The sequence below is a fragment of the Tympanuchus pallidicinctus genome, unplaced genomic scaffold, assembly GCF_026119805.1.
Source record: "Tympanuchus pallidicinctus isolate F22 unplaced genomic scaffold, pur_lepc_1.0 scaffold3, whole genome shotgun sequence".
Lineage (NCBI taxonomy): Eukaryota > Metazoa > Chordata > Aves > Galliformes > Phasianidae > Tympanuchus > Tympanuchus pallidicinctus.
In genome coordinates this window covers 10,395,985-10,423,646 of record NW_026294747.1, presented here as the reverse complement: position 1 = coordinate 10,423,646, position 27,662 = coordinate 10,395,985, and the positions used below count along the sequence as shown (strand labels likewise).

Genomic DNA, 27,662 nt, shown 5'->3' with positions numbered 1-27,662 from the left:
TGTCTTTTGACTAGCAATTCAACACTATGGAAAAGGAACTTTACAGAAATCTATACCTTAATGGAGGCCTAGTATGTAATCTAATAAGTAAGTCAACATGACATAAACTCTGTGAGAAATACTACTCATGCTGAAGACATTTAAGAAATAAAACTTTTTGCTTAGAACATATTGATTTATTCTTTGACAATGGACTACAGGGGGAAGCAAATGGATGTTGTGGGATGAGGCCCACATTCAGAGGCTTGAGAATCTTCTACTAAAGCAAACTAAAAGTTGTCATTGCAACAACTGAAAGAGATGGCTCCCAGTAACAAAAATCCCACCTCTGTAACAGTGCTACTGTGAGAGAGTATCTCAGAATCTCCTACATGCCAGCTAGCTGGACTTTACAATTACTCAACTATTTTCTTCAGCAAGAGTTTAGAAAGGCTCCTGGAAGGTAGGGTAAAAGAACATCCCTGGGACAGTGAGAGTTGCTTAGGTGCCCAAATGATTCCTTAAAGATACACTGTGTTATGGTGTCTTAAGACCCTCTTTTGCTTTTTCAAATTTGAGAAATTTGGACCCCAGTCCTTGTAGGAATAAATCTATACCACAGCCCACCAACACCTTTGAAAACTGATAGTTCCTTAAGCCACAACAGAAATGGTGAGTACATTTTGACACAACCTCCTTTTATTTTTCATCTACATTTTAAGAATAAAACTAGAGGTAAAACATTGCTTCCCTCACCCCATTTTTTTTAAATTCTGAAGTATGATAGAAAGAGTGTCCAGCAAGTAGAGTTTTGTACATGCTTGCATGCATGCATTAAACTGATACATTTAATTGAGGAAGGCACGTTGAGGCTCAAGCCTCATTTTGAAATCACAGTATAAAAAATTAAGTGCATGTATAATGTTTGTGAATTTTTGCCACTGAAATCTTTGAAAAGAACACATAAAACATCAGCTGTGTTCCTACTTACAACATTATTTTAAATATTACTGTGATAATACTGTCTTAGCAGCACAACTTTGGCAAACAGAGAGAAGCTATATGCCTTCCTTGTCCTCTGAAGTGTGTAGGACAAACTTCTCATTGCTTTCCTTGCAACTCATATATGGTAAGTTTGTTTAAGTGAAAGCTGTTTCTCCGTGGGCTTGTGTAGTATTTAGTACCAAAAACGTTGAAAATTATTCAGGACATCCATAACAAGTATACTGTGGAAGGTAATTACAGAGAGAACAACAAATTTAATTTAGAATTGTAACTTTTTTTTTATGCTGTAACAATTTTTTTCAAGCACTTTGCTAGCTGGGAGTGTTCACATCATCTTTAGGATCTAAGTTCTCTATGTGCTACAAGATAAGAACCAAAGATAAGTACCAAAGAGTAATATTCCTAAAGATTGGCACTTGCTGGAAAAGAATGTGGAGCAAGCTGTCCAGATCATGAATGTTAATCAGTGAGGAGGGATCATGCCTTTATTTCTGTCCCTCAGTTAGGAATTCCTGACTGCTGCATTTCAACTGAATTAGATACTTAAACTGTAGCATTTTGTAGGAAAGGCATTGAGGGAACTCTGTTTCTTCACCTGCCAGTAAAAGGATTCCATTCAGTTCTGCAGAAGTAGGTACTGAAGTGAAGAACTGAAGCCTGGTTATGCCTGCTGCATCCCTGACAAAACACCCTAGAACTGTGGGCAACAGGATATGCTTTTCATATTTTCTTTAGTTAGTTCATTGTTTAGTGTGTAGTAAAAATCATATCTTTTATGTAATTTGATGAATTGAAATAACTGCCCTCATAACTGAGTTTTCCATGTGGTTTAGATACTTTTCAACGTTGTTCTAGTGCTATCACAGAAAATGAACACAAGAATTGTTAATTCAAAAAAAGCAATCAAGAAAAACAGGCATCATTACTCTAAAGGAATTCCAAAGACTCTGGGAGAGACACATTTTTTTGGTTTAACAAAAAATGATGAGTGGGAGTTCTGAGTCAGAATGCATGTGTTAGTTTTACTGTTCTTTTCATTGTTCTTTAAAAATTCTTCCTCCTATATTTACAAATTATATTTCATTTTCTGACAGAAGTATAGATACCTGAACAGTGGTCCGAGGAAAACATATAGTACCAAATGCAAATTTCTGGTCCAGTGCCCTTCTGGGAATAGGCTTGTTAAGGGAAATTAAGAACTCATTTTATGGAAAGAAAAGCACTCGCAATAAACTGAAACAAAAATTGATGGCAGCATTTTCTTCACTTAGTAGCATTCTGGTGAGTGGGCTGGAGACTGTGAACCCTAAAAGTGAGTGAATTGTAACTGAGACTCGGGTTTTTTTTCTAGGTTTTTGGAAGGGCAAATGTTCATACAAGTAAATAGTTTGGCACAGTCCTCAGTGTGTATGCATGAAAGTGCTAGTTAATATTATCAGAATTTGACATTTTGTTGTTTCTGTTTTTTTAATGCCTGTTCTGCAGCTGTTCTTTATTATACAAGATGACTAGAAGGTGAAATATAAACGTGAGAAAGAACAGAATAGTAGTACTATCTTACCTGCTTGTTTGATTATCCAAGCTTCATATATCAACTCTCGCAGTGAGTCTTTGCAGTACAAAGTCAGTGCAAGAGTAGTTCAAGGTAACACTAGACCTATTAATAGATCCAGTAGGCTGGTGTTAGTCACAGAAGTCGTAAACCATCAGGCTTCTGTTATTACTGACTGTGGTCTTACAGTATGTTAAAACCCATCCAAAACCTTAAATCTAAATCTTTCCAGATCTGCAAATACAATAGCTGGAAGTAGGGAACAGGGGAGCGGTGCCTAGCTTTTCACAAAAGGGCTTGGAGAGAGAAATTATTTCATGCCAACTTCTCGTGTTGTGAAGATTTTTTATGTGGAATTTTGAGAGGTAGAAGTTTTCCTTTATTTTACATTGTGCTACAAAATAAAACTCCATAGATCTAGATGCTAAATAAGTGTTTATCTACAACCTTGTTCTTCACATTCACCTGCTCAAAGCTACAGATAGAAATCACTGGAAGACCTCCAAGTGAACTATTAGAAACTTTTACTTGGGGAAGTGGGAGAGAATGAGCAGAGAGGGTCAGCTTGAATGTTTCTTCAGTACAATTGCAATGTATTGTTGTCTTCAAGAAAATAAGCAAATTAGTGCACTCTAAAGAGCTAGGTGGGGAACAACATTTATCCTCTTCATTGAAATGAAGATCCTCTTGAACTAGTAGCTTATAAAATATGGGGGGTAGAAATATTAATAGCTTCACAGACATTATGTAATTATGGTGGTTTCTTCAAATGAACTATTCTAAAATGACACAGATCTGATTCTTACTTTGCAAATCCTCTTCAAAACCACTATCAGTGTGAGTCAAAGAACATTCAAAACAAGCTGAAAGCGATCTCAGTTTGTGGTTCTGAGATATCGATAGTAATTCCAAATACTGGAGTGCCTGGTGCCTTTTTTTTTTTTTTTTTTTTTTAAAGCAAGGAAAGAGTTGTGTTGAGTGGGTTTGGAAAGAGAATCTGGGAAGAGTTTCACTTCATTGTTTCAATTTGCATTAGATAAAATGGGTGTTGTAGATGTCTTTTTAAGGAGACAGACACTGGAACTTTAAAAACTTCTTTTTCTTTCTTTCTGGGAAGACAATTTTAAGCATTGAACTCCAAAATTCTTACTAAAAATGGGCATAGAGATGAGGGTGAATTTTAAAATTCCTGAAAAGATGGGAAAATTAAGCACTTGCAGCATTACCTAGAGGTCTAGCTGAGATGAGGATTTTTGGAATTCTCTACACTCTTTGTACATATACTACAAGACGTTCCTACTCAGATAGAACCTAAGCAGAGAATAAGACAAAAAGGAGACAGCAAAACATTAGATATTAGCTTGAATTTTAAGACTAGAATTTCTCAGCAGATTAAGTTTGTATCAGACTGGGGAACTGAATCCAGCCCACTGACTCCATCACAAGAACAGCAGTACAAAATTTAAGTGAAGAAATCAGATGGGTAACCTTCCAGAGCTTCAAATAAATATCAGATTATAATTCCAACCCTACATTTCTTATTCAAACAAACTCCCTAATCCAAACTAACTCCCTAATCCCTAATCCAAATTGAGAATCTCACTACATTTTTAATGCACCCATCAGTGTGTATTCCAAGCAGCATGTGTATTCAGCAGACAATGGTGATTGTTGTGGTGGGTGGCAAAGTATGCAGTGGATTGCAGTAGCAGTGATTACATCCTGTATCTTTTTAATATAATGTATGGTTCATATTTCAAAAACTGTTTATAGTTAGAGTGTAAATATGACTTTGATTAATATTTACATCCAATCTAATGCCTTCATTTGTTCCATTGTTTCATTTAAACACTTGTATGCAAAAGGTTCTGATGTTATGTCAGCTGAAGCTTAGCAACTGCTATTATTGATTATAGCCTTGATGGAAACTTTGCCGTAGTTTACAGTATTTTGTTAGGGTATTTGAAGAGACAAAGTATTATTATAAAGAAGCAAAGCTAGGTTTGGCAAAGAGCCTTTCTTTTGTCTGTGAAACTCTCTTCAGTAAATTTAGAACAGAGAGACTTTTCTCTGGAGTGAAAAATATATGTATTGCTGGCTACAGGCATAAGTTTGCTGCTTCACCAATTTAGAATTAGATGATGGACTTATTTAGTAGACATTGGATAGTAAAAAGTAGAGCCCATAATTTAAAACGTTCCATGTTACCACATTCCAAGAAAAACATGGCCCGGTGAACAAAACCAGCAGTATTGTAATAAGAAAACAACTAGGTGCATTTTTTCCAAAACCTAAACCCAGAAATCTAAATGTATGAGTTACTGGCTAAAAATGTCATTTTCATGTCTCCATTTCTTCACGAACCAAAAACAAAAAACAAAACAAAACAAAAAACCTAACAACAAAAAAAACAACACAACCTAGATCTGAGGAAAAAAAAAAAAAAAAAAAAAATGTAAGACTCCAGGTGAAGATTCAGAACACCACTATAACGTTATAATCTTTTTTGAATCTTAATGTTGCTTCTTTAATTTTAAAAATAAGCTTTTTTTTTTTTTATAGGGGATATATCATTACAACAATTGTTTTAGTTTGCTTTGTTTTAAATGTAAGTTTGTTTTTGTTTTGTTTTAAGGAAGTGTAGTAATTACTATATCCGAAGGATTTGTCATTGCATTTCCTGCACTGATTTTGCTACTGAATCTAGGAAAGGGGTCAATTTTCATGAGATCCTACTGAAGACAACTGCTGACATGTAACATTCACTGTATTTCAGCATGCTGAATAAGTTCCCGTCTACTTGATGTCCCTTTCTGATTGCTATATGCCTTTAAGTACTAATCCTAAGTCATAACTACGCATCTAAGTTATACCTATGCTAAGTGAGTAGCACAGACTAAAATTCCAGTCTGATTCTCTGAACCAGCAGCTTGGTTTAAGTTACTGGGTCATAATTTCACTGGCTGGAATTGAGAGTGGAAGTCAGTGGAAAGATCAATAGCAGAAAAAAGCATTAGCCAGATGCTTGAATCCCTGCTCTTCTGAATGAAGTGTTGAAGCAGCTTTGCTTTGGTGTTTTAAAGGGTCTTTTGCAGGACAAGAGAATCTGTACCTGTACAAGAGGATGGACATATATAGATTCCTGTTCAAATTAAAGGAAGCCCCCAAAAACAAAACCAGAAAGAAAAACATTATGAGGAAGATAAGGCATGTATAGGCAAGATACAGGGAACCTGAGATGTGATTTTCTCATCCTGCCTGACTTGAATGTACTGCCTTCTGTAGCTTACACTCTGTTGAACGTGTAAGGAAGGATTTGCAATCTGAGAGATGGATCAGAGGTGGATTACAGATACAGATGTCAATAGAATAAGGGATGTAAATGTCAGGAATGCTGCTGTGTCCACAAGACTCTACTGCTGCTTCTGTCTCTCTGGAGGAAAATGTTTCTCTCTCTTAACCTTGTGCAAAAAAACCAAAAAACAAAAAACAAACAAACAAACAAAAAAACCAACACCCAAGAGACCTACCTCCTGCAGGAGGACTTCCTTCCTGTAGAAACCTCATTCTTCTGAATAGCAGAACCAATAGCTGCTTTCTAAAGAAAGACTTCTGTCTCATCTTTAAGAGAACTGAAATGCTACTCAATTGTTTGTACATCTATATGAAGCTATTGGTATGTACTGTCTCTAACACTTCAGTCATTTTCCAGTGATAGCAGTGTTCCAGACTTCATATTTAGCTATCTTCTAATAGTAGACAAAAAAAAAAATAATCTGTTGAGCACGGGAGATTAATTATTATTAGTTTTGATGGGGTGAGGGGCAAAGGCAATTCCTGTATGCTGGATGCGCTCAGCTGTTTGAGCTCTTGCTGTTCATGGATAGTCAAATATTAATCAGAAAAACATGGCATATAATGACAGTTGATTGCACTGTTATTTTATGACTTGTATCTCCTAACCATGCACAGTGTTTTGTCCAATTCTATGACAGACCTGAAAATAGCACCAAAATGTAGTGTGTCAAATGCATGTCCCTTAGGAGAAACCTCATGTGAATACTCTGTTATGTGCCCTGATTTCCAATGCCTGAAGGACAAAAAGTTTAGTTCTTGAATCAACCTTGTATCTAAAAATTTGAGTTCATATATGCAGCAGAAATATGACTGTTCAGAACCAATAGGTGGTGGGCATTAAAGAAAGTTTCAATTCATAAGTTTAAAAAAAGACAATAACTAGAAAACCTATGCTTTTCTCTTACAATCCTTATCTCTTATTTTTTTCTGTTCTGGTTTCTCCTCAAAATATACTTGGGTTTTTTTGCCTTCCCTTCCTCCTGCTCCTTTCACTGCCTCCTAAGCAGAAGATGGAACAAGGTAAGCTGTTTCAATTTTGAAGAACAATTTTAAGATTTGCTGTTCAGTTTTTTAAAATTAGGCAAAGATTATGGCAGAAAAAGATGAAAACATCTTTTATTCAACAGATTATCATTATAAGGACTGCAGCTATAGTTGATACTCTTTAAGTGCTGATTATTCTATGCAGTTGCTAGGAAAATTGAACTGTAAAACACACAGCAGAAGGCTTACCGCACTGGGCAGTATTTGAAATACATTATTCTAAAAGACTACCCTCAAAAGAGACAAAGAAATTCAATCCCTGGAGTCCAGATTGGATGGGAAAGCCTACAAGGGAAAGTTGTGTTTTAAAAGAAAAGTGCGAAGCCAACAAAAGGCGTTTTTGGTCTTGGCTGAAGAAACTCTTACTTTCTTCCTATTACAATTGAATAAAACAAGAAGCTGTGTTATTGGCTGGATGAGAATGGCTTTGTGAGACATAGGAGCTCACTGAACATTATTCCTGCTTTTCCCCTTGATTAACTGTACTGTGGTTTTATGAGTTACAAGCAAAATGTGCACCTCAAGTCACGCACTCTTAAATAACCCAGCAATATAATCTATTTAGAGAAGGCTTGAAGCATTTTTCAGAACAAGTGCATCATTTTTAAAGTTTTTCCATGGGGAATTATTTGTAAAAATATGTATCTTTTGGGATTTGTACCAGGATATTTCTTAATTATTGCTGACATGTCGCCCATAACACCATAAGCTCCCTCAAAGGGCAGGAAAAAAAGAAGAATCATTCTCCTTTAATCACCATGTATAAACCAAATAAATTTAGCAACTACCTCGTGCTATTGAAGCAACAAATTGATGCCTTCAGAGTTCCCTAATGACTTAAATATTAAAAATAATATTAAAAATCAAATGGGGAAAAAAAATCCTGCATGTTCCCAGGATGGAAACATCAACATTTTAAAGCTACTCACTAGCACAGACACCTGCAGGACATAAGTGACCAAAGATTGTCTAGTCAGTCAGCTAAGCATATGAAATGTGGAAGGAGTTAAATGAATTGGAAAGGTGGTAAATGAAGCTTTCATGGAGCCAGGATTAAGGGTCCAGTTCTGCAACTTAATATCTAGAATAACATCTAATTACATAAGTTATTGTTTTGAACAGGACTAATAAAATAAATACTAAAAGCTAAGGTTTTCTGCAAAGAATTAGTATAGAGAATTCAGCAACTTATTGTACAATGACTCCCCCCAGATAGCAAAACCATGCTAAATCAAGTATGCCATGTATACTATTTAAAGGCTAGGACTTCACATAATTGCTGTATTTCGTACTCCAGGTTTCCTGCTGCAATAAACCTAAGTATTTCCGAGAAAACTCCTTTGAGAAACTTAAGTGACAAAAGTCTCTTTATCTGCCTGGTTTATAAAGTTCTAATTTTATTTATTTATTTTAAATTTTAATCACATTTTTAAACCTTAGTGTCCAGGTGTTTACTAGTCTTTCCGAACTCAACAGAACAGTGACAAGTAGTTTCGTCCTTTTCATATGTATGCATCTATTTCCAAAGTTCTCAAGCAAAATTTTAAGCAAATTTTGGTATTCTTCTACAGAAAATAGGGTCTGAGAAGCATTGCTGCATCCACTTGACCGTGATTGCTGAGGGCCAAGCATTAAGAAAAGTTTTTGTGTACATAATTATGTGGGAGATACTGGACAGTGCCCAAAGTACAAACAAGTAATGCATGTCATTCTCAGAACTAGAGGCTATCATTAAAATATAGAAACTCACCTTTATCTCAATGTTCCCTGGAGTTGCCAGCATATACAATAAGAGAGCTGGCCAACCAAGCTCTTCTTGAGCTTCAGAAACCTCTAAAGTCTCTGTTTATTGTCCAATAAAGTTTATAAATATATGCTGTTAAAACATTAAGTAAGGCTTGACAAGACTAAAGTCCAAGCTACAATCCTCACTCTCTCTCCTTTTTTGAGAAAATGTACAATATCTTCGTGTTATAATGCCCAAAACTGACAGGTTTATTTGTTGATACCCAACTTTGTAAGCATAATAATTTGCATGTAGGTAAAAGGTGCTCTTGTGATTCTGCGTATTTGTCTGATCTGGCAAGCTGCTTATAAATAACTGCAAGTTTGTGCCTTGAAAGCTTGATTCTAAGGATCTTGAATAATATAAGAACACAACCATTAGACAATGTGAGTGTGACTGTGAAATTTTTCTCAGATGGCACACCAAGTTGATATGAGGCTCAGGAATTGAATTTTGGGAGTTTGACTTATAGTTTTCTTTTTCAGGTGAAGTGTGTACAATTTAAGCTTGAAAAAAAGCATAATAGTATTTAAAACTTCTGTAAAAACAAAAAACAAAAACAGCCTTTTGTTGTCTTTCAGAACTGGCATCAATAATCCCTTTCTCTTCTTTAAAGAATCAAGAAGTTGCAATTGCAAGTATTATTCATACCCTTTCTAATACCAGAACAAAGAAAAAGGTAATAATATGTGATCATTCAACTCTGAGTTTTTTCTATTGGAGCATAAAGGATCTTTGTGTCTCACTGTAACTTGGAAGATTTGATTAACTATTAAAAACATTGCTGTCTGTGGTAACAGTATTTTGACAGTCACTGAAGCCCAAAGCCTGCACCATTGCCAAAAAGTAGTTTGAATAAAGACAACTGACAAATATTACTGAATGCACAGTTCTATAACATATCTTATAGAGGTTCAGGAGGCAGCTGCTCAATAGCCAGACCCAAAGAGTACAGCAAGATAAATATAAATGAAATTATACTTTCTATAATACTTAGAGATTCTTAAAATAGTGAGAGAAAAAAAAATCATTAATTCTATTCAGTATTTATGATCATATCTATAAAGTAAGCCATCCAGTCTAAGAAACTTGAATGCTTATTTTTCTGAGGTCTTTCTGCAGGCGTTTTCTTTCAACATTACCTATTTTGTCTAACCTTTTTGTAAATTCACTGTCTCAGTAATTTAATATCCCACTTGATGTCTTGATTTGACCATCTCTTTGTTCACTCCAGTTATATCTCACTTTTCATTCATGTACATATGTTTCTAATTGAACAACCTTGTTACATGTTGTCAGGAAACAGACCAACTATCCCCAAGGATCCATTCTGGAAATCTTGAGAACCAGCCTTAAATAGGAGTTCTCATTCCTTTACTAGTTTTAGATTATATTTTTATATTTTATTTCTTATGGGAAAAAAAGAAAAAAAAGAAAAAACGCAAATATCCTATCTAAACATATTTAACTAGACAAATAATCCTACAGAACAAAAATGTCCCAGGGCTTGTGCTACTGTTTCATATCACAAGGGAGCTAGGCCTATTGCCAACCTTAAGTTCGTATTAGAAATCTAAAACCTCTCAGATGTATTAGGAATCCTGTGCTAGAATTTGGCTTAATTCCTGATAGTCATTCTACTGCACTTTATTTTTTAGTGTGAAAAAGGCTGCTGTTTATACTTGTCCTTGGCTGCTGAGATTTTTGGTGACAGCAACATTTCACTAAAGCAGTTACTAAAGCTGTATTATTGCCACCTGACCGGTAGTGGTGACTACTGAAAAGCTGAAGGTCTTTTGCCACAGAATCAGAACTTCATGTATTTCCTGGAATACACCACAGTTATTTCTTCTTTTTCTAAGCACATGGGAATAGACACAACTAATAGCTGTTGGCAAATGTCACACGCTGTATTACTCGCTAATGATAATTAATGACCAGTCCAGCAGAGGTGTTGGTTCTTTGCTTTGTTACAGGTATGAAACACATTGTCAGCTTATGCATACATATATATGCCTGTAAACGTACATAAGATTATTATTTTTTTTTTTTATATGAAGCTTTGGAAATAATATTACAGCAGCACCAAAACATGTAGCAAGCAATAAATTTGGATTTTGAAGCTGGGAGAAATAGCTTCTACTGATTTATAGAGCACACGGATGTTAACATTTCAATAAAAAAAAAAAGAGATGGCAACAAATGTTAGATGATCCCTGGCCTGATACCTTTGTTCAGGCTGTTCCTGGTTTAAATTGGCTCAAAAGGAATTTTTTAAAATAGGAATTTCATAATCCAAGAACACGAGTAAATAAAAATTATTTAAAAAAAAAAAAAAAAAAAAAAAAAAAAAAAAAAGCTAGAAGCAATTTCAGAACTTTTTCCCAGAGTCCCTTTATTGCTCAACCTGCTTATAAGCTAACTGAACTATTTCACTCTCTACATCAGAGAAACAATTTGAAAGTCTTTTGTCATTTTTGGACACTTAACACACTTAAGCCAGTTCATATTTATTTTTTATCTGGAGGTCTATTGTGTTATCTATTACTGTTATCCAATCCAACAGCTGCACATAATTTGCTTGGGGCTTATCTGGCAGCTTACAGGCATAGAATTTAAACTTACATATTCTTCAGTGGTGTTGGAAAATAGTTAATATAGAAGTAACCCTGTAAGTACACAGCAAATACCATTTTGTCTAAGCTGTGAAGTTCATTTACACCTATTCTACCCAATGTGTGGGACTGTAACCACAACCATGCTTTTAGCCTGTTGGGTAGTGAAATGCTGTCAAATAATAGCTGTAATACTGTAATGCTATAATGTAAGGAAAGGTACAGTGATAATAGAAGAAGAGCACAATCCCAGGCTACAACAAATGAGAACAAGCCCAACAACAATAACCACAGATAGAGAAACAAATGAAGAAAAATTGCTTACCTTCAAAAAGTCTCCAGAGAGATATTCTTTACCTTCACTGCCAACCCTTAAATGAGGTTTGGGAAGGGATGGATCCTGGCTCCACCCCTTCCAGTCACTCAGGTGCACTGCATACACCTGAGCTCAAATACTACAAATACTTACCCAGTTAACAGGGAGAACACAGGGATTTGAGGGAACAGCCTAAGCAGCCAGAATGTAGTATTGACCTGTCAAAGAACCTGGTGTTCTAGTCTTACTCATAGAGCAGAATAGTATTTTGGATTGCACTGAGCAGTGTAACGGCTTTGAGTTCTACTGTATCTTCTGTTAAATGCTAAAATTGTCACTCGTGCTTTCATGATGAAAGCACTATTTTACTATGATACTGGTTGAAGAGATATTTATGTTTTGCAGGGCAGACAAGTAGAATACATTTTGTTTATCACAGAAGAATGTGTGCTTGAAAATGAAGATGCTCAATGCCAGTATTCTTTATGGAAGTGTAGCTGGAAAAAGGATTTGCCTGACAGTTGTAAATCCTTAAACCGTAAAGTCACAAACATGACTTCAGTTACATCAAAATGAGGAAAACTAAGTACAATTCTAAGTAATGCTCTACTGTTACTGGTTAGCTGCTGTGGTGCCTGAAGGAATTTACTGTGTCCGTGTTAAGATTGGAATGGTGAATGGGGAGCTGATTGCTGAATAGGTATCAAAGTCTGAAGTCCTTCTGTCTGCAATCTGTGCTGTACAGGGAAAGCAGAATAAGCTCTTTGACAGCCTTGAAAGCTCTACTTGAAGAACACTGTGGCAAGAGTGGTTAGAAGCAAGTAGTTCACAATGTGGTCATTACTTTTCCCACATAGATATGCTACAAATTTATCTTACATCTATAACTAAGTGACCAACAGCAGAAGTTCATGCAAATTCAAATCAAACAACTGCAAAACATGTAAAATGTAAGATGCTTCTGGTTAGCACTGTCTGACAGTATTATTAGCCTTAAAAATTGAATATCATTTGATATATCTGACAGTATTATTAGCCTTAAAAATTGAATATCATTTGATTTTGAGAGTTGAGATTGAGAAGGCAAAGAGGAAGACTAGCCCATGACTTCTAATTAGCAATGGTGAAAAAGATCTGTCCTGTTCAAGGCAAGAGATTTAGAAGTTAATTCAATAAATAAATTATGTTTCCAAATGCTATTAAATAAGTAAGTATGGCAAAATATTAATAAAGTACACTTTGAAAAAAAAAGATGTATGTCTGAAATGAAAAATGTTTAAATTTAAAAAATGCTTTAAAAGACTTTTGTTTTGTAAAACACTCTTCTTATAAAAGGAATATGGCTTAAAAACACAAACACATACATACAAACACATCTGCACATGCATACTTCCCAAACCCGTAAGATGTCTGTTTGAAAGATGACATTTCTTTCAGTGACTTAAAGTTTCTTCAAGGCAGAAAACTATGGAAGATACAGTATAGCTGAACATCTGTCTTGTCATGTAGGCAGATATTAGGATTAAATTAACTAGAAATGAATAGAATGATATATGACAGGGTGCAGATGTCCCAGCCACAGTGTGATAATTTCATTGCAAAACTATGTAATGAATTCCATACATTACAGAAATACAAATATACTACTTTAGGTAATTGTGATGAAAAGGTATAATATGGAATGGATAAACAGATGGTGTACCCAAAGGCATTTTTCGTTTGCTATTGCTCTTCAGTCATTTTAAAATGACTTTATTTGGCTTACTGTAAGTCTATTATTACATCCTTTCTTTTTAATTTTTTTTTCATGTAGCTCTTCTGAATCTGGATTGCATGAGGAGCATAAAGGACCATTCTGCATGTCTGCTTTCCAGATAGATTGGTTAGTTCTCATTTTCTTTTCTGAGCTGTACGTTATTACTATACTACATCTAACGCCAACATTTCTGTGACTTCAGAACAAATTGGATTGATTCTAGAAGCTTTTTGGCTTTATGTATTTGCTAAATTGGCACATGCTGCATCTGTGCTACTTGAATTTACAGAACTGTTCATATTTTACTGCAGATTACTGGCAAATTTTCCTTCATTATTTGCAAATGGGTATTTTGAATAGTGTGTGAGTCAGTCAACTCCTATCTATTTTTAATAGGTATATTAAAACTTGATGATATTATGAGATATTTTATGATATAAATAGTGATTTGACCATCCTGGGAAAATATATAAAATGCCCTTTTATATCTGACAACAGGTATTTTTAAGTGCTATAAATAGTTAAACGTACAATAGGACTTTCCATTGCTGCTCTCATTTGGATTGTGTAGTCAGTCCTTCACCTCCTTTATGTTCAAAGCTGAACTCCAGGAAAACCAATAACTAAGGTTCTACATGTAGAAATGTACTTACAGTCTGCACCCATATATGCCTATGCTTTTAAAGTATGTGTATATAGTTGAGGCTGGACTGAGGCTCATTAAGAATGCAAATTTTAGTTGTGCTGGTAGCTGCAGATTATTTAGCTAATATCACATCAACCTACAAAGAAGGAGGGCTGCTCTAAAAGCAATGCCTCCTATTTTATTATGTTGACCCACAATGTCAGAGGTGGATGTTGGCTGTAGATGTCAAACCTATATTCAATTACATGTTGATGCTGTGTGACAGATGACATCAGAGGAGAGGGACAGTCTGGCAAAATGGTGTCTGACATAGAAGTGCTGATAAAGCAAAGGTGAATTGCTCTGTTAGGAAAAAATCATGCCCATTGACGTTCATCGATGCTTGCTGTATATTTATGAAGACCAAATACTGGATGTGAGCACAGTGAGGCAGTGGGTGGTGTGTCTTAGCAGTCACAAAGTGACTGACAATCACCTCCACTGGTGGAGATTTTTACAGGCACAACATGGCAGGCATGGTGAAAATCTGTAGTTACTGCTGCTATGTTGAAAAATGTTTTATAGCTGAGAATTTGCTCTATAAGATAGTGATATTGTGCTCATTGTATGTGTAGTAGCTTTCAAGGAAATAAACAGAAAGTATTACTTTTGGAGCAACTAAAACATTTTCAAATACAGAGATTAAAAAAAATCCAAAATGAACTATTACTTTTTCAGTGTTATCTTGATTCACATTCTAGTATCATTGGAATAATATCTGTAGCACTGGTGTTGTCTTGCAATAAAACAGCTTCTGAGATTTTCCAGTGCCTCAAGTTCAGTTTAATCACCTGCAAAAGATATCTATTGCCATGCATTCTCCAATACCATAAACACAACCTCTTAATTAGTATTGTGTCTCTAATGCTATCTCTATTTTCTCAGAAAATAGGAATAGAAAATAGCTTGAGAGTATTGTCTGCTCTGATTAGACCTCTAAAACAAATCAGAGACTAAATACAGCAGTATTTTTGTTAGCACCAGTGCAAACGCATTGACACCCCATACATTCCAGTCACTGTTGCAGTGGTTGACTTTATTGCTAGTTTTAATCGCTTTAATTCAAGTGATTTGATGAAGGTGCCAGTATCAAGTTTAAGTTCCAGTACATTAAAATGTTAACACACTGGTTACTTAATTTTAACTTAGTATCTCCTTGTTTCAATTTCAACGTTGTGATTACTATTTTCTATTTCTTAGACTTTCAAATTAAGTTAATCTATTTAGAAGCATATGTTTTTAAATATGGAGATAGCACAGTTCATTTTCTCATGATGAAACACATATTTTGGATAATCATTTTTTTTCCAAACAGATGCCCAGTTTATCTCACTTTTAAATCAACTGTTTCTGACTGGACCGATACTTGGATGAGTTAATTGAGCATGGCTAAACCTAAAATGCTGGCCTAATCAAGGAAATAGGAAGAGGTGATGACTATGAAGATTCTCAGCATTCAGTAAAGGTGTTTAGTTGTTTACTTATATTCTCACAACAGAAGGAATGCAACAAATGCAGCCCACTGGAAATAATTCTGGATAATCTCACTACATTACTTTCAGTGAAATTGAGTCTGCTCACTTTACCCTAGTGAACCAACATCTCAGGGAAACATGAAAGTAATATCTCATTCGTGCAATATAAAATAAGTGGCAGAAGGAAAGGCAGACTGAAAGGTGTATGTCTTTAGTTTTCAATTATTTTAGTAGTCCTCCATTACTGTATAAGCCCCAATGTCTGTATTCTGCAGAAGGAATCAGTGTTATTGGGAATGCTGTTCATTAATACCAGACAAATGCCCTGCTTTCTTTGCACGTATCACATCTGTTCACTCGTTCACTTCTCAGACTTAGGAATTTTAGTTTGGAGAATGATGATGTCTTGTTTGATTTTTTTATTTCCTCCTCCTATGGAGTCCTCTTTTGAGAAACACATTTTAAAAGAAAATCAGATTCTAGGATATCTTAGCTGTAAAAGAGGGCAACGTTTTATTCTCAGTGCTTTGAATATACTCATCTATCATTTTATGTGATATAGTTCATAGGCAGACAGCTCATGGGACTATGCATAGAAATCCATCATCATTGCAGTCTTTGTATATAAAAAAAATGGTAAGATGGCCTCTGGAGCTGGTGCTTGGAGAAGACTTATTATGGGGCAGGAACTGTATTATTATATTTTGACTAATTATTAATTTAGTACATGTATTTAATTATGCCACTGTTATGTTCTGCATTTGTGTATATATGTGTGTGTGTATATATATACATACATATATAGGAATGAGATGGTAATATCTGATTCAGTTATTTCCAGTAACCAGTTCTGCATCCTCTGTTTCCTAAATTGCACTTTGCATTTGGCCTTAATTTCAAGTAGCTAAAAGGTGTGTCTTTTTACAGATCTTTTGCTAGACCATCAGCGACCATAATTCCACTTATAAATCTCAGTAGAAAATAATCAGTATCACTGCTGATGTTTCAATAGCAACACATATGTAATTAATTTGTACATTACATAATGGAAGACTTTGGTTATTCTCTGTAATTCAGTAACCTATTCATGACATCTGAAACTGTTCTGAAGCCTGTGACCAAAATCTCTTGCTCAATTAAAAGACACAAGCACGTTTAGAATCACTGAATGGATCTTCTTGGTCTCCTCCTGGAAGTCTTTCTTTCTGCTCAATTGTTACACTATGTAATTCCTAGAGCTCATCTAGTTTGGTTTTGCATTTGAAACACACTGAGAGTGATTAGAGTGATTAGCTGGAAAAGGTGCAGTAGCAGGCCTAAGATCAGTACAAGTTTAGGCTTCAGGAGTCAGACAAATCTGTCAGCATGTGACAACTACGAAAAGTGCATTTTTACCTGGGTTTTCACTATATTGTAACTCTACTATTCTCTGTCAAATTTCAAGCTACCTCAAGGTGAGAACTTCACCCCTTTCACATGTTAATTATCAATTTTTTATTATTTATTTCAGAAAATAAAAGTTATTTGAATGTCAGTCGGCAAGTTTACAGAAACAGTGCAGCATGTTCAGTTAGAAGAAAAATCTCAAAAACTTAGTTATATTACAGATCTAGAGGGCAAGTACTTCCATCATGAAATGGTCTGCAGATAGAGAAGTGTATGAACAGGTGCCTGTCTTCAGTGAGCAGCCCTAGCAGCTTGGTTTTGAATGGCACAGGTTTATATTCTTCTCCACTATGCTCTATTTTTAACTCTGGAGTTTCAGCAGGCTTTTTTGTTTTGTTTTTGTTTTGCTTTTGTGTTTATTTCCTTTTTAATTACTAATTTAAGGTAAGTCCTTAATGAAAAAGCAGCAGCAAAAAAGCTGAACAAAAAATCCCCAGTACCTCATCCCCACCCTGAAACATTAGACTAAAACAACCCACTTTCAGTGTTGTTCTAAACAGACTTACAAGGATTAGTCTTACAGCTCACACATCTAGTTTGCTGAACTAGCAAAGAATTCCTTCTTCTTCCTAGAGAAGGAATCAGAAAAGAGCTGTCATAAAGAAGGAATTAAAATTTAACTCCAGGAGATGATGACCTGTTGAATCCGATGAGGTTATCAACAAAACATGTTAGTGGAATCATATCCTGCATGAATCATAAAGAGGAATATGCTTATAAATATTTATTCATGTGAAAAGGCAAAAAACACTTTTACTAGTTTGTTATTGCTTGCAGATACTGAAATATTTGAGCACTCTTCTGAAGCTAATGATAAAAATACTAATAAACCCAGAGATTTTGTTTTTAAATTTTACTTATTTCCTGTGTGACTATTTACTATCAATACTTACTGTCTTGATACTAATGAAGATAAGCTGCAAAGTGAATTTGTCACCAAGAAGGAAAGGAGCACAGCTAGGCCTTAAGGTGAATTATTCCTGATTGTTCATAAATTAGACTGGTCAGTCTGCTGTACATTAGCTACTATTTCTACTGACTGCTGGTCTGTATGTCTTAAAGATATGCAGCCTAATAGTAGATTTGAATCTGTCTGTAGATAATTCATGAATGCATAACAAAGTAGTCAATAATCAGAAGCTACTGGTAGTGAATTCTTCATACAGCTGTACATGGTGCTGCTCTGCCTGTATATAGATAGCTGAGTCCTAAACTCTTTGAGCATATAAACACTGGCAAATGAGGGTAGGTATGAGATCATGTTGGCCAAAAAGAAGCGTATATCTCAGTGGTCATTCTAAGTGATGATAACTCATAAATATTATCTCACTTTTACCTGTGTGAGGTGTTTACAGTAATGAAGACTTAAGGTGGGGCTATTGAGTGCAATATAACTGATTGCAGATAAGCACAAAATGTTCTAAATGGAAATATTCTAAAGGAAATGCAGCAGTACCACAGTTACCACATTTTTTCTTTTCTCCTGTCTCTCTTGCCCACTCCATTCTCCTCCAAATAGAAAGTCAAATACGGTCTTACAGTATTTGGACAGTTTTTCACTGAAAATGATAAAATCAGTAATTTCTACCTGCCTCCAACAAAATTCAATACTGATTAAATATATACAACCAGATAGGGTGTGTGTCAATCCTTAAATCCACATGTACAGTGTAGGATTGCCATGTTTGGTATGATGAGTTCAGTCATTAATTTCATATATAAGCTTAAATCAGAGAAAGTGACTTGCCGTATCTTCCCATACAGCCTAGCCTGGCTTCTCTATTACATTGGGAATAGGCTTTAATATTTTTGTTGGCTAGCTGTGAGACAAGAGCCCTTTTTTAACAATGAGAGATACATTGCCTAAGTCTCTAATAGGATTTGTGAGTCAGAAGTAATGCTAAAAAGTGACATCAATGAATAGTTAATATGCTATTAAATCCATGGATACATACTTTACCTTTCTCAGCAATATAGCAAGGCAAATTTTCTTCTCAATTACTGTATTACAGCAAATTCTGCAGTCATGCTGTGTGTCATTTTGGCAAAATGATAGTAGTAGTGTATGGATGTTTAAACTTTATTTTTGCATCCCTGATTTATTTATGCAAGTGAGATATCTTTCATGAATTTTAATCTAAAGACTGGGTTTACAAAATACCAGTGCATCTGCAATCACCAATAAGGCTCTGTAGCAATGCTCTGAAAAGAGCTAATGTCGAATATTTGTAAGCTCTGTTGAGTTTGTGTCTCATCTGAGGCATTGTTGCATAAAATGCATTTCATGTTTTGAAAAAAAAGTTATGACTACAGTCTTTATTTTTAATGCACACTGAGGGACTACAGGGAATGTTTTGATTTCCAAGTTTTCTGATAGGAATGCTTCCCAGTGTAAGTGGTGAAATATACAACCATGTCTTTATTCATTTATTTAGTGCATGCAGCTTTCTGAAAAAGAACAGACTTGTCCTCTGAAAACATTGCTCATATGTAGAGCTAATCATAGATGAAATTTAAATAATTTATATGTAAAATTACTTTTGTCCAATAATATAGCAGTTCAGTTAAATATAAGACAGCTTTACTACTATTCCGAAAACTGAAGAAATTATTATGGTGAAGAATGAAGTAGAGTAGTGATTGCATTCTGAGCTTTGCAGATGATAGAAACCCTCAATTCAGGAGCTTCAGTTTGGAATGCATCACTGTACATGAGTAGGTGTGTTTATCTTTTGTTAAGTACACAGACTGACTGAGACAGAAAAGAACTTTAGGTAAGCCATTAGACCATTAGGCCTGATCCATGTTGGTGCTGTCAAAGTATTTTTCAGCTCATTTTAGGCAGACTTTGATGAGAAACTGAGGATCACTGTCTGAGCTGTGTCTAAACCGTAGCCTCCATGTTGTGTGTTTAGTGAAAGGCCTAAGTATACTTCTGGACAGTTAAAAACAGTAATTGTTAGAGAGAAAGGGTAATCAAGAAAATACTATTGTAAAAAATATTGATACTCCAGTGCTACTCAAAGTAACTTTCTAAAGAGACTAACTGAAATTGCTCTGATCTTTGTTAAAAAGTTTTACAACCGGGTATCATAATGCTGGGACAGGATATGAGAAGCTCCCTAACTCAGTTGTTTTGTTTTGTTTTCCTTAGTTTACCTAAGACACTTTTTTTTTTTTTTTTCCTGAAAATATAAAACCTGTACATCTATAGGCTGTTGACTTGCTGAGAAATGATATATCCCTATGCAAAGGACAAAAATGGAAGATGCCCAGGGAGTAACAATTCCGCTATCATAGATATCCCTTTCATATTATACTAACACTTTTAAAAGACATCTTGCTCTTCCTGGATTGATGCAAAACTAGGAAATGATACAGTCTGAATAAAGCATCAGACAGTCCCATCAAGATATGTATATCCTAGCCAAAATTAATGAAGGAAATGACCCACCTGGTATTTACTCATATTTCTATCATTTCATAAGAATGAACTAACTGTATATCATCACTTTGACTCTTGAAAGATAAGGAGACATCAGCAATCCAGATAGATATAATCAGATGACAAATTGAAAGTGGACAATAAAAGAAAACAGTGATGATATGAGCCAAAAAGAACACAGCTTTTCTGCTAGAGGCGCCTGGATGTGGAGCTACGAGAGATGGTTTAGTAGCTTGTGGCACTGATAGGAATGGGAGGGTGGTTGGACTGGATGATCTTGCAGGTCGTTTCCAACCTTGTGATTCTGTGATTCTGTGATTCTGTGATATTGATAAAGAACAAGCAAATACGAACAATGGCATCCAGAAGCTAGACATGTATTCAATAACAGTGTTGCCTTTAAGGCAATGAAACAGGAAAACAAAGCTATGTAAAACAAAACAAAACAAAAACAGCGTAAGAGTGGAGCATGGTCTTTGGAGAGACATGAAGGATTCTGTAGGCAGAGATCATCTATTCCCTTCAGTTATGCTGTAAATTGTAAATATGACAGCATGGGATTGAGTTACCTGGTTCTTTCAAGCTTGATTTTTTTTTTTAACTTTCTTAACAGAGGTTCTACAGAGAAAAGAATGCAGAAATCACGTCTTATTTAGAGCTTCTGAGTGTTCAACCCAAATTCTGTTTCCCACTTCCAATTTGTAGTCTATTTTTTGATCCTGTAGACTTATTTCTGAGGAGCAGTAGCTCTGGAACCAAGTGTTGAAGATCTTGCTGTGCTTGGACCATACTGATGAGTGCTCAGGGCTCAGAAAATCAGCACAGAATCTGAAGGAAGTATCTAGCCCTGAACTGGGACTGGGATTGAAGATGCAGCAGCACTCTAGGTTGCCATATGGCCACATGAGAAAAAGCAAGGCTGTTCCAGTAACCTGTCTCCAAACCACTTTCTCAAGCCTACCTATGCCAACCATGAAATGAAGTAAGCAGCAAAGCTAGCAATGGCTACAAAAACTGTTCTCATTTTATTTTCCTTTTGTGATAAATTATTTTAAGGGAAGGTAGGAAAAAGATTCTGGCATGGTGAAAACAATGCACTGTACTGAAGTACGTGCGCGAATCAGTGAGGACAAACATTCTGTTTGTATTCTAAATGTATTCTAAAATATTTCCTGTAATATTGACATGGGGTTCTTTTTTTTTTCACCCTCTGCACCAAAATTATGTAAAATCATGTAACCTGTTGCACATGACTGCCTTCTGCCCTTGGGCTAACTCACACGCTTTCTCTTTGAACATTATTCAAGTTTCATTCCCTAGAATGTGCATAACTTGCAGACAAGTTGAGACACAAGCTGTCCTGGCTTCAGCTCATTATAGGTGTGCGCACGTGTCTGTATATGTAAATGTATACGTTTAGCACATACATATATAAAATGGTGCAAACATCAATGATGGAAGGAGCAACAAGAAACTTTCCAAGAAAGGAAAGTATCCAAAAACCATACCTTAATGCAGACTTCAGTCCACAGATCAGTGCAAACCACCAAGCATGAAAATAAAAGATGCTGATTGGATATATACTCTTGTTTTTCTGGCAAAACACCAATTTGCGACAGAACACCAGAAAATGAGGAACCAATTTAAATATATCATAGATCGTTTTTTTTTTTTTTTTTTTTTTTTTTTTTCCTAAATAACATCAGATTTAAAGGCCAGTTATTTTTTCTACTGTGAATCACAGAATCAAGTTTAGAAATAATAATACTTTAAATGAACATCAGCTTTTGTAGAATAAATTTAAACTGAATACAAAAGAGAGATTATAAACTCTACATTATGTCTAGTTAATCTTTAGTTAGTATCATCTTTCTTCATTAAGCTAACAATGTGTAATATAAATGGACACTAGATGTATATACCCATACACTAGATAACTGCAACAATGCAGTTATGATAATGGTATAGCAAATGAAAAACACTGTAATTTTTGTCTACATACATATGTGGGTGTGTGTATAAATAAATATACATATATCTATATGCCTGTTGGCAGACTCACAGACCCCTGCTGGGGATCACACTCTTACAGCAATCATTAAGTATAAATATTCTGTAACCTTTGCTACAGGAAATTTTACTTTGTTTAAGAATATTAATTTTTAAACATCCATTCAGAATTTCACACCAGCAGCAAAAACTCCAAGTTGTCAGCACCATCAGTGACTGAGAGCCTCAAGAAACACCTCCACAACTGTCCTCATGTTTACCTCTACTATAAATATCTTTGCTTGTAGAAGAGCTATTGAAGAATTAAAACACCCTAAAGAGGGCTGCTCAGCTATGATCTTTAGATAGGAATACAAAGAGTTGCTGTAACACATCTCTGTAAAAAGAAGGAAAATATTCAGGTTTTGTACTTTGAGAAATCCCAATACCTTTCAATCACACTGCAGATTAATATAAATAAATAAATATCAGAAAAGATTTTGTGTTTGGATGCTTGCCTTCATAGGGATTTGGTTTGCTTTCTCTCCGTTTCCCACTTACAAAGGAGGAGAAAACACCAGCAGTCCAGAAGCAGCAGCAGCTGCAGCAACAAAAAGGTCATGAAAAGTAAGTGCTATGCAAATAAAGGAAATAAAACAAACAGATCATTTAAGGCATAAAAGAAATAGAAGAAACGAACGTAAATCACCATGCTTGGAAAGAAAATGAAAATAAAGGGCAGTTTGAAACAAATCAAAATGTCATCAAAATAGAAAAAAAAGAAAAGGCAGAACCATAAAGAACTAATAAAATAAACAGTAATTGGGAGAAACTGCAAATAAAAACAAAATGGACCTAACAAAAGCAACAGGTGGAAGAAACCTTTTTTGTTTGCCTTAAAGAATGCATTAAGTTTATTTAATTTTGCACTAAAGAGTAAATGAAAGCAGATTTCACATTTCCCCCAAAGATGGGAATGTTGTTGAACCACCAGACTCACCTAGTGAAGCTGTAACAAGAATGGAACAACCCATTCCAAAGTTCTATCCAAACTCATTTGAATTTTCAGGCAGTCCAGATGCAGAGTTGATGCCTATCTCTCCCATCTGTCTAGTAGGCTGCAAAAAGAAAAAGAAACATAGCAATTCCCCCTCATCCTTTCCCACACGTTCTAAAGTATTTTTTGCACTTGAGAACCTGGTGACCAGCTAAGTCTTTGCATGTGTGCTTTGTGAAGGGAAATCAGATCTTGAATCTGGACACAAAAGGCAGCTTAGGGCTGCTGGGGGCTCAGTGAGCTAGGCTTAGCTCAGCCACCTCTAGGAAGCCTGCAGGGAAAAGGAGGGACAGAGGGTTCTGTGGTTCAGCCCCAGGACTGTTAGATAGCGGTGAAGAATGCAGGGACACAGGAAAAGAATCAGCTAATGAACAGTGGAATAGGTACATTTCACTTGTAACTAAGCCACCAGCTCCCGAAGGAGGTACTCACCAAATGAATGTGGTATATCTGTTTTATTAGTTATGACAAGTGAATGATGAAGAAACAATTGTGGCCAAAATTTACAAAAAAAGCTTAAATTAATAACAGCCCAAAGGCGGAGCTGTGGCTGGGTAATACACAGGCAGAGAAGAAGGGCTGTTGGTATGATGTACCATTCTACAACGGCTTGAATCAAATGGCAACTTTCACAAAAATTGCAGTGTTGAGTTTGAAGTGCTGTCAGCAGCCACGTGAGCACTGGCGTGCTGCTTGCCTGGGGCTCCTTGCTGCTGTGCATAGGGCTGCAGGGCACTGCTGTGCTGCAGTGCTGCTGAGCTGCATCCCACACCAGGCATTTGCTAACAGAATGAAGTGCCTGCACAGCACCTACATTTTGAGCTCAATGTGCCAAACAAACATATCATATTAGTGTGAAAGACTCGTGGAAAGCAGGCTCACACCTACAGTTATCATATAGTGCAGATCTGGAGATACTTTCTCCTTTACCTTTACAACAGAAATGGAATATTACATGTAGCTGAACACAACGTGTTCGCAAAGCCTACTAGAAACCTAAAACCCTGCTTCAGCTGTTTTTCTTTTTTTTTCTCTCCTCTTTTTATACATATATTTGTTGTTAAATGGCCTCTAAACCCACGCTGTGCAGTAATTTATCCAAATATTCACAGGCAACTCTGTGCTCAGTATATATAATTTTATTGTTTTGACTTAAAAGTCACAAGACTGAAATAAAAATGCACGGGTGGCACTTTGCCATACTGCCCCTAGAGAACAAGAGGCTGTCAGCCTGAGCTTCGTGCCAACAGGTTGCTGTGTACTAGACTAAACTGAACAGCAATAAGTCTACACAGCCGAGCTTTGCTGAAAGATGTGATCACACCTCCTAATGTGACTCCATGGCTCTGTTACTTACAGCTAAATTACATTATTATGACTTCATTGTTGAATCCCAATTCTCCTAATTATAGCCTAGAGATCTATTATTTGATTTTGTAACACCAAGTGCTTCTTTTCTAAATCATGTAATCTCTTGTAGCTTATTAATGTCAGGTTTGTGCACACGCAGGGACTTGGTTGTTTGCCAGGCAGAATCAAATTTTCAAATTTTCACTGTGTTATGTTGCAGGGGTTTGCTTGTTACAACCTAATTATATTGGCACTGAAAGCAAATTTATATTATAAAGCACTTTAACTCTTTCACTGAAACATATTTGCATATGTAAGTGTCTCGCCATTGGTCTATTAGCTTTTTCATTGGGAAATTTTTATGAGATTGTGTGGAAAAGAATAATAATTCTGAAACCATTAACTATTCATTTTCCTTTGAAAATATGAATGTGTAGTTTTAAAGTGATGTTCGTTGTAATAAATCCAGGAGTTAAATGCAAGTAGGTGCCACACATGAAACTGCCTTTAAGCCTCATAATGACAAAACTGGAAAATATACATTTATTGTTCTATTAAATGACATAAATTTTAAAATGCCATTGGAAATTGAGACTCTGTTTCCCCAGTATAAAAACTGTCTGGCAGGTGGTTTTGGTTTTATTTACATAATTCCCAATAATGTCAAGTATATTTGGTTACAAGTAGAGTATTTTATAGTATGAGCAAGATTTAAAGCTTTAAATTCCCAATTCTATGACTGTCATTACCTTCTGCTGAATTCAATGGAACCTGAAGGGACTCGTGATCTTGCAGACTGAGAGTGAGCAAGAGTGAAATAAGAGACTACAACTTTCAACAACTGCATTCTCTCCTTGTTGTATGAGGGTTGGGGCCACGAGTGTTTTAATGCTCCCTTAAAACTACCTGCTGTCTAGTGAATGCAGTTGTCAGGGCAGCAAAGGCCATACGCTGCTCTGCCCCCCCCAACAGCATAAATTAAAGGCTGATGTTACACTTCCTCCTTTCTCTGCTGTTGCTGTAAGTGGCTCCTGAGAGGACTCTATCTAAACTATCCTGCTGTTCTGCTTGCTTCCAGCCAACAGCCTTCCATTTCTGTTGCACCAATTGGATGGGAGTGAGACAATGAGACTGCCAGGTAAGTTCACACAAGCAGCATTCTGGTGACTTTTTTTCTCATTACCACTGCCTCCCTCCCACGCTCTTTCATCAGTCCACACCAATTTTACATAAGATTGATGGGTTTGGATTTATTTGATCCACAGTCAGGAGATAGTGCAACTCAGTCCAGTGCAAGAGAAAGAATGCAAGGCACTTTACAGCTGGAGCAGTTAGAGAGAGCGGAGAGCTGGGCTGTCACTCTCAGCAAGAGCCTGCAGCTACACTGGATTAGGTCTAACATGAAATTATACCCGAAATTCCACTCTAATTGCCTGCCTCCTCCAGCAGCTAAGACAAATAAGAAGCATGTAGCCTATGACATGCAGCTTCCCTTCCCTGTTTCTGATACTCAGAGGAGAGAAAAGGAATCAATGGTCAGGGATTTTGTTGGTCCCATGTTACAGTGAAATTTCCACCATACAGAACAAAATGTTCCATAGGGGATAATTCTGTCCAGTGTATGATTTCTCTCTCTCTTTGTCATCAGGCGAGCAAGAGAGAGGATCAGCATTTAGAGACAAGCCCTAGAGACGGAGTTCTTTGGGGAAGATTTTGTCATTCTGCATATATTTATAATGGCCTTAGCAGAATGGGGTGCAGCCTTTGGGGCTGCAGAGAGACAGATGTTTACATGCTAATATGAATATAGAATCATAATGGAGAAAACATGTGTAGACACTGTTGCCACTAGAAGTTAATGGATTGGAGATTTACCACCAAGAGAAGAGTCTGCCCTGCTGACCTGTCTAAGGGCCTGGATGTTTAGACCACAGTACCTGACAGGACTCTTCTTATTGATTCAGCTGATTCTATCTAGGTTGCTGGCATGTGTGTGGTATCGTAGATAATATTCTTTGATGATTCTCAGTAAGCAATGACTATGATATATGAAAAAGAGATCATGAGATCAATAAATAGTTCATGAGTGCTGTATTACTGCTTTATTTCTCCTTTGTGGGATGAATACTACCCTTTACTATTTTTCTTTCTGGGTGAATATCAAAAACTACTGATCCAGTATACTGAAAACTTTGCTAGTAAACTCATCGTTCTGCCATTTAAAGATGATTCCTATCCTTAGTTCTGTGCTCCTTGTGAGATTTTCCATATATTTATCTGGTCCATGGTCACCAGACCAAATAGCAGTTGACATCTGCTTATGCAGTTAGTGTTCCTTACTGAATCAAATCCAATGTCAGTTCTACTCAGTGAATAATAAAGTATTGCTTTCAATGCCTATTAAAAACACCACATTGGTGGGCTTCCCTGCTGAAGAAATGTGTAAGCTACAGCCAGATTTAATGGGTTGGTTTACACATGGATCACCTTAAAGTGAGTACTTCTAATATTTGCAAGGATTATCATCTCCACTCAAAGCAAGCATCTGGGAGGAGTGATGCAGTAACTTTTTCTATACAGAAATGATTTTTTTCCTTTATATTTTTTCATTCTTCAGAAATATCCAGGATCAGTAGCACAATTGGCATCCATCAAGTGAGTAATGGGAATAAAAAGAGACTTCCATGAGAGAATAAGATACCAAGGAGAAACCAGTTATCAAGAAACAGTGGAACAAATGTGCATTACATGCATTAAACAGAAAATGTTAAATTTATTATAGTTGCAGGAATTCTAAACTCCTTG

General features: G+C 36.0%; 1 long non-coding RNA gene across 2 annotated transcripts in view; it reads left to right on the top strand.

Annotated features, from left to right (window-relative positions):
- The window catches only part of LOC128086539 (uncharacterized), a 42,016-nt gene extending 16,022 nt beyond the window's left edge, over positions 1–25,994 (top strand). The window contains exons 2-4 of one of the 2 annotated variants that reach the window (XR_008209408.1): positions 9,340–9,402; positions 13,468–13,536; positions 25,936–25,994. This is a non-coding gene — a long non-coding RNA (uncharacterized LOC128086539). Of the gene's footprint in view, positions 1–9,339; positions 9,403–13,467; positions 13,537–21,074; positions 22,081–25,935 lie in introns of those variants that run through there. The other variant, XR_008209407.1, reaches the window with a different exon arrangement.
- Positions 25,995–27,662: the final 1,668 nt, after the last annotated feature.